Consider the following 7,474-nt stretch of genomic DNA (forward strand, 5'->3'; position numbering starts at 1 on the left):
TTTCTTTCTTTCAACATTAATTTTGAACGTACACTTACGTAATTATATATGAGTGAAATTTAAAAATAATCTCATGTTACAGCCGGCAGATTTATATTTAAACGTAAACAAATTACATATGCAATACGAAATTGACGATTTGGTTCAATTTGCCAACGTAGTCTAAATAGTAATTACATTTACATATTCTGAAATATTTTTGAAAATATGATTATGTCGTTTTATGGTGAATTTTAAGCAATAAGTTCTTGCAAAAGTAATTATTTCATTTTTTTTTTTGTTTTTTTTTTTTTGCTTTTGTTTTGTTTTTGTCGTTGTTGTTGTTATTCTCTTGAAAACAAACGTCCAAAGAGAGCCTTAATAGTATAAAATTTCGTAGACGTAACCTGAAATTTCGGGTCTGCCGCGGTTAAAGAGATGCGGTCGTTTTTAAGTCCTTCGTAAAATTATCAAGAAAAATATAGTCCATGCAGTTACATATAGCCGTAGAAGAACAAATTACTTCCTTGAAAGCTCTTCAAGTCTGCGTTATGCTATTAAATATTAAAATGCTTAGTCAAAAGCAAACCGTTTTGCTCAATAACAACACACCTGGCCATCGGACCACAAAGAGCGATATATTCAATTTGCGCGCGAAATTCGGTAATACATAGCCGGGATAGCAACGGGTCTAGCATTTAGGCTACAGGTGCCTCGAGAAAGCATCATTGCTAATTATATGGAACGAGTGGCAAGGGGATTGGCGATGGGTGATGGAGAGGGGCGGGGGGGGGGGGATCGGAAACACGCATGAAAGATCGTTTCTCTAATTTCCTTCGACGCGCTGCCAACCTTAATTCGCCCTAGAATCAAAACAGAAATGCCGCCGTGACCAAAAGTCGGGTTCGGGTGTGGCGGCTGGTTGCGTGGCGGGAGGAATGAAAAGAGGAAAGAGGGCCGAATGAAAGGTAGAAAGTAGGAATCGACGATCTTATCTTTGGTGCATATACCGGTGTGTCGTGTTTGTCGTTCCTCGCCGGATGAAATTACAGCGTAGAAGGAGTGAAGAGACGAAGGTAGAAAAGAGAAGAAGAAGAAGCTGGAGCTGGAGCTGGAGCTGAAGAGCGATCGGAAGGTCGGATAATTCGGGCAAAAAGCGCGTTGATTCGTCTCTAATGATCCCCGACCCACGAGAAATTGAGAATTTCAGGAGATTGCGGTGGTGACTTTGCGTATCCGAACAGATCTCTCGAAACAGGTTGTTAGCTAAATCTCTTACCGATTTGTAGTGCAAGGGTTATTTTGTGGTCGAGGTACAAGGTATTGGCCACATTAAGTTGACTTATTAAATTTATTACGTTTATTCGATCGTATCCTTTTGTTTGAGATTTGTTTTTATCTCGAATGGATTGTAGAAAGTTTAAAGTATAAATCAAATTATTCATCAGTGAACTGTTATATCGCCCTCTTTTTCTACCAATAGAAAAGAATAATAGTAATTCAATTTTTATTTTGTACTTTGAGCCTTTATTATTATTGTTGTTGTTGTTGTTGTTGTTGTTTATTATAAAAATTATTATTATTATTATTATTATTATTATGTCATTCGCACTTGTTGTATCTTATGCGACTCTGTTAACTCGAATAATGAAAAAATAAAAAAAAAAAAAAAAAAAAAAAAAAAAATTTGGTCATTAGACGTACTTCTTGGCATTTGAGATATTCTATGATTTATTTAAAATTCCGAATTTTTCTAAGATCTAAACACTAAGGTGAACTAATTATCAACGTTTTCCTTCAATTTTTCTCATTTAAGAATGCGCAACAATTTCTAACTGCTAAAGTCATTCAAATCAATAAGTTCTCATGCATTGTATTGTATAGCGCGAATCGTTATGGTAAATTATATTCCTATGCACTTGGGCAGAATTAAAAAGAAAAGAAAAACGATTATAAAATATGGAAAAATGAAAGGGCTCATGAAGAGCGGCGAAGTCGGCCGAGCTATCTAATAGAGAAAGCGAGAGAGAGAGAGAGAATGAGAATGATGAGAGAGGCGAAAGGGCATTGGACCCTGGAGGTAGTCTCGGTAGCCTCGAGAAGCCTCGGCACTTCAGGTAGAGGAGCGAACCGAGGTAAATCGGTTTTCCGGACAAATCGAGCGTTATTGCAGCACTTTACATCGAATAGCGCCGGAGGTTGCGTCCTTTTATTTACGATGCCTTGTGCGTAGATGCTTTATTGTTAGACAAAATTGATTTACGAAAAAATGAAGAAAAAAAAAAAAAGAAAAGGAAGATGGATAAGTTTGAGCATGTCGGCCTCCTAAGATCATTAAATCCGCGTATTTCATGTTTCCTTCCACTGCCCTTGCCCACGTATTAAAAAACAAAATGGGAAAATCTTACTTTACCGGCTTGCAGCGTACAATAGCAGCGAACGATGTTTAGATCGCTTGAGCATTGATTAATGAAAGCTTATGAGATTTTAATACACTTTACCGCTACCTAGAAGCATAAGAGCACTTGGAGCCGAAAATTTTATTATACGAACGATTCTCGAGATGGAGAATAAGTCTGAGGAACCATCTCTAATGTCAGGCAAATGTCGATCGTGCGAGATTATCCTTCACATCAAATTCATAACGTTTTCGGTAAGAATACAGTGCGCGCCGACGATCAGTCGCTTCCCGTTGAAACAAACAAATTTCTCACCGCTGTTGTTATAAAACTAGGCGCGAGAACCTAAGAGGGCCAACTTGTCCTCGCAACACGTGGTATCATCCCCAAGATGAGCGAATGCCGTAAGAAAGGGGGAAATGCGATGCTGTCCCTATTATCGCGCTCAATCGGCTTCTCTACCAATCGGTTAAGTGGATTGGCCGCGCGCGCGTGCTTTTTCTCCCAACTTTTTTCCCCTTCTTTTTTCATTTTATCCCTTCACCTACGCAGCCGCAATCTCTCATGGCAGCGTAACTGCCTCACGGGCCCTTTAAGTGCCCTCCTGTATACGGTGATCGGACTCCCTTCCTTCTCCAGCTCCTCCTCTTTTTCTTTCTCCTCTTACTCGTCCTCCTCCTTGTCCTCCTCCTGGATATCGATCGGCGTAAGGGTATTCCAGCTCCCGGCTATTCCAACTCCCTGTGCGCCCTATCGATCGAATTTTGTCCGCTAGATCATTTTTTTTTTGTCCTAGCTTTTTTTTTATTTTTTTTTTTTTTATTTGTTTTATTTTCATGTAACGTGCGTGGCTGACGAAGCCACCTTTTTTCCTTGCCCCGGCTTTTTCTCCAATTCGTTCATCGGCCCGAGTAGCTTTTTTCGTGCATTCGTTTTATGAGAATTTGATTACAACGGGGAAGGTAGCAGCGACGGACAATGGCTCTTCTGTAAATCGCCCTTTTTCTCTCTCTAAATTTACTTTACGCACGGGGAAATATTTCATTGGCCTGTAGAGAGGCTCTCTGTGACTAGTTTAAATGTTCACGTATCGATAGCGAGGGATAAAATTGGATTTATTTTAAGAGAACGCTAATTGTAACCCACGCGCTTTCCTATTATTATTTCACATATTTGGGCAAAAATTATTTTTGTACCTAATTTAAGCACTAATTATCTCTAAATAACAATGATATTATTTCATTCGATTTTTGTCCGACTGAATAGTTTATTTTACATTTAAAGTGAAGCATGCGCATGCTTAAGTATTTTATAAAAACCCGTTGAAATTAAATTATACTCCGTCTCATTGAGCATTGAGAGAAAGCTTAAGCTCGAATGACTGTTTGCATTTAGCAAAAAACTTAATTCAACTGTCATTCTTATAGTGGATTTTAATTTATTAAATCATTTCCTTAGCGTTTATCTATTAATAAATGATTTTTTTGCCTGAAAAATATATTTATTATGAAATATTATTCCTTAGATAAGATTATAATTATCACTGAATAGATTATAAAATTGAGAAAACATCGATTAACTTATTAAACTCCATGTTTAATTTAATTAATTTTATTGCTTTATTCCGTTGTATTAATTTCATAATTCGTGCTTATGTGACATAAAAACACCTTCATCTATGGATTTTCACACATTATTTGCCTTTATTATCTTAACTATATCTATATCTATATCTTATCTATAACTTTATTATCTATTTTCAAGTATTGTGCAACTAAACAAAAAGAACATTTAGGTGGCTAATATATTTAATATATTAGCTAAATAGCTAAAATACTTAACCGACTTAAGTTCTTATACATTGTAACTAGTCGTATATAATAAATTTAAGATAACAAGCGCATAGAGTATAGGGAAAACGTGATTGAAAAGGGAAGAAGAAAAGATTCTTGCCAATTTAATATTGATAATACAGATATTCATATCAGAAGTATGTAGGATATAAATATATAAATGACTTTTCAGTTGATGCATTCCATCATTGGAAAAATAATTTTTAAATGTACACTAAAAGATAACGAGAGGATAAAAAAATCAAGTTGTAAATTACATGTTGCACAAATATAATCAATATAAGCCTCAGTTTCCACTAACTAAAGGTTAGTCAAACCGGTCTTTAGTACATCATATTGCAAGATTGTAGGTTTAGAAAAAATTTTAAATTTAAATCTTGAAATCCCTGCGTTTGCTTGCCCTAAGTAGGATTCAAAATATTTTAAAAACCTAAATAAATGACTGTTCAAGTATTAACGGAATATAATATTAACTGGCTTGTTATATGAACAAATGTAAATGCATTTCGATTCCAAAACGAACTTAACAAAATACACACATTAACGACGCGTTAAATTCAAGATTGTGATAAAAGTTGGGAACTGAAAATATGAATCGTTTATTTTAATTATTATTCGCTATTATGTGACAAATGGCAGAATTTAGGCAAAATTGTGTATTAAAAGATGCGTATCATGCACGTTGAATGAGAAGGATTACTAATTATTGACGCAGGATAAATGAAAGAATATTTAATAATTCTATTATAGTAGAAAAGAGGACTCGTTCAATGTCCATTTTTGTATATGAACGAACAAGAACGTTGAACTATCATTATTAGATTAGATTTCTTTAAGAAATATTATGCAATCTAATGCTAACCAACAATATAATTAATTTCGCATAAATAGATCGAAATAATTAATCAGTTAGAAATATTAAATCACGGTCGTGTACGATACAAATTATTGCGTTTTTAATTGCAATGGTTGATCGTCTTGGTCGTTGAAAAATGAAAACTCGTTCCGCCATAAATCTCAGATTGCGAAACGGAAATACAAGAATGTTCATAATACCCTACAGATATGATAATATAATTTCGAGAAGAATTTGCAGTATTCACGGATATAACCAATCAGAATTTTATTAATCCAAAATATAAATTATTATTTCCTTCATTTAATGATACGCCATATACTTTCTACTACTACTACTACTACTACTACTACTACTACTACTACTACTACTACTACTACTACTACTACTACTACTACTACTACTACTACTACTACTACTACTACTACTACTACTACTACTACTACTACTACTACTACTACTACTACTACTACTACTACTACTACTACTACTACTACTACTACTACTACTACTACTACTACTACTACTACTACTACTACTACTACTACTACTACTACTACTACTACTACTACTACTACTACTACTACTACTACTACTACTACTACTACTACTACTACTACTACTACTACTACTACTACTACTACTACTACTACTACTACTACTACTACTACTACTACTACTACTACTACTACTACTACTACTACTACTACTACTACTACTACTACTACTACTACTACTACTACTACTACTACTACTACTACTACTACTACTACTACTACTACTACTACTACTACTACTACTACTACTACTACTACTACTACTACTACTACTACTACTACTACTACTACTACTACTACTACTACTACTACTACTACTACTACTACTACTACTACTACTACTACTACTACTACTACTACTACTACTACTACTACTACTACTACTACTACTACTACTACTACTACTACTACTACTACTACTACTACTACTACTACTACTACTACTACTACTACTACTACTACTACTACTACTACTACTACTACTACTACTACTACTACTACTACTACTACTACTACTACTACTACTACTACTACTACTACTACTACTACTACTACTACTACTACTACTACTACTACTACTACTACTACTACTACTACTACTACTACTACTACTACTACTACTACTACTACTACTACTACTACTACTACTACTACTACTAACACACACACACACACACACAAAATGTCGAAAAACTTTCCCGCGAGCTATGAGCGTCGCTCAATTTTGCTGCCGAGCTCGAAAAGACGAACCAAAAGACGTACAAATAATCAGAAGAACAACAATAATATGAATAATATACGAAGGGCATATAATAATAATAATAGGAATAAGAAGAGAAGAGGCAGTAATAACGATTGTAGCAATAATAAAAGATGAGGAAATTTTTAACGAGAAGGTTAGGAGGCTCTTGTCTCGCTTTATTCGTTCAATTCGCGGCATTGGCTGGCTGTCCAAATAATATACAAAACGTTCTACACTAACAAAACCTAAAAGCTTTCTCGATAATTCGCTTATCTCCGTACGGTCATCTCTTACCCGCAATTCCAATCTCAATTTCCTTGCAAAAATAAAGTGCCCATCCGTTCCTTCCTTCCTTCCTTTCTTCCTTTTCCTCAGCTCATCGATTGACACTAAAAACAAGCGTCTCGTAATATGTATATTCGCGCGCGTCATGAAGAAGCTGATGCTGCGAGGTATCGCGACGCCTCATCCAAGGATACAAAACCAGTATATACATACGCGCGCATACACCAAGAGTCAAAAGTATTTTATCATCCGCGTAGGTAGAATGGACGTTGAATTTTAGATCCGATCACTCGGTGGCGGCAACTATGAGCGATGGTAGAGCGGACAGAGATACATTAAAAGAAAATAGGGCCTCGCATCATAACTGCGCGCTCGCAATATTCATTTTTATTTTCGTTTAGAAAGTACAGTTGCTCCGTAAATACAAGCGGCGAGATGTATCAACTAAGCGGACAAAGTGTAGTGCGCCGGCGTTTAATAGATCCCGGAGAGCCTACAGGAAGGACTATGAAAGAAAATTATCCATTATTTAAACTAACGGTAAAAATGGGGGCATATATATATATATATATATATATATATATATATATATATTTTTTTTATCAGCGGCTTTAAGAGACGTTGACGAGCGGATAAAATACTAGGAAATTTTCACGCCGCGTGTTGTACTTTTGGCCGACACTGTATGTATCTCCTACCTGTTTCCCGCGTGCCGCATTCGCTCAAGATTGAAACATGCAAGTTGCATTATCAAATCTCAATCTCCCCTCCCCCCCCCCCTTCCCCTTCTCCGCCACTCCTGC

The sequence above is a fragment of the Ceratosolen solmsi genome, unplaced genomic scaffold, assembly GCF_000503995.2.
Source record: "Ceratosolen solmsi marchali unplaced genomic scaffold, CerSol_1.0 scaffold3, whole genome shotgun sequence".
Classification (NCBI taxonomy): Eukaryota; Metazoa; Arthropoda; class Insecta; order Hymenoptera; family Agaonidae; genus Ceratosolen; species Ceratosolen solmsi.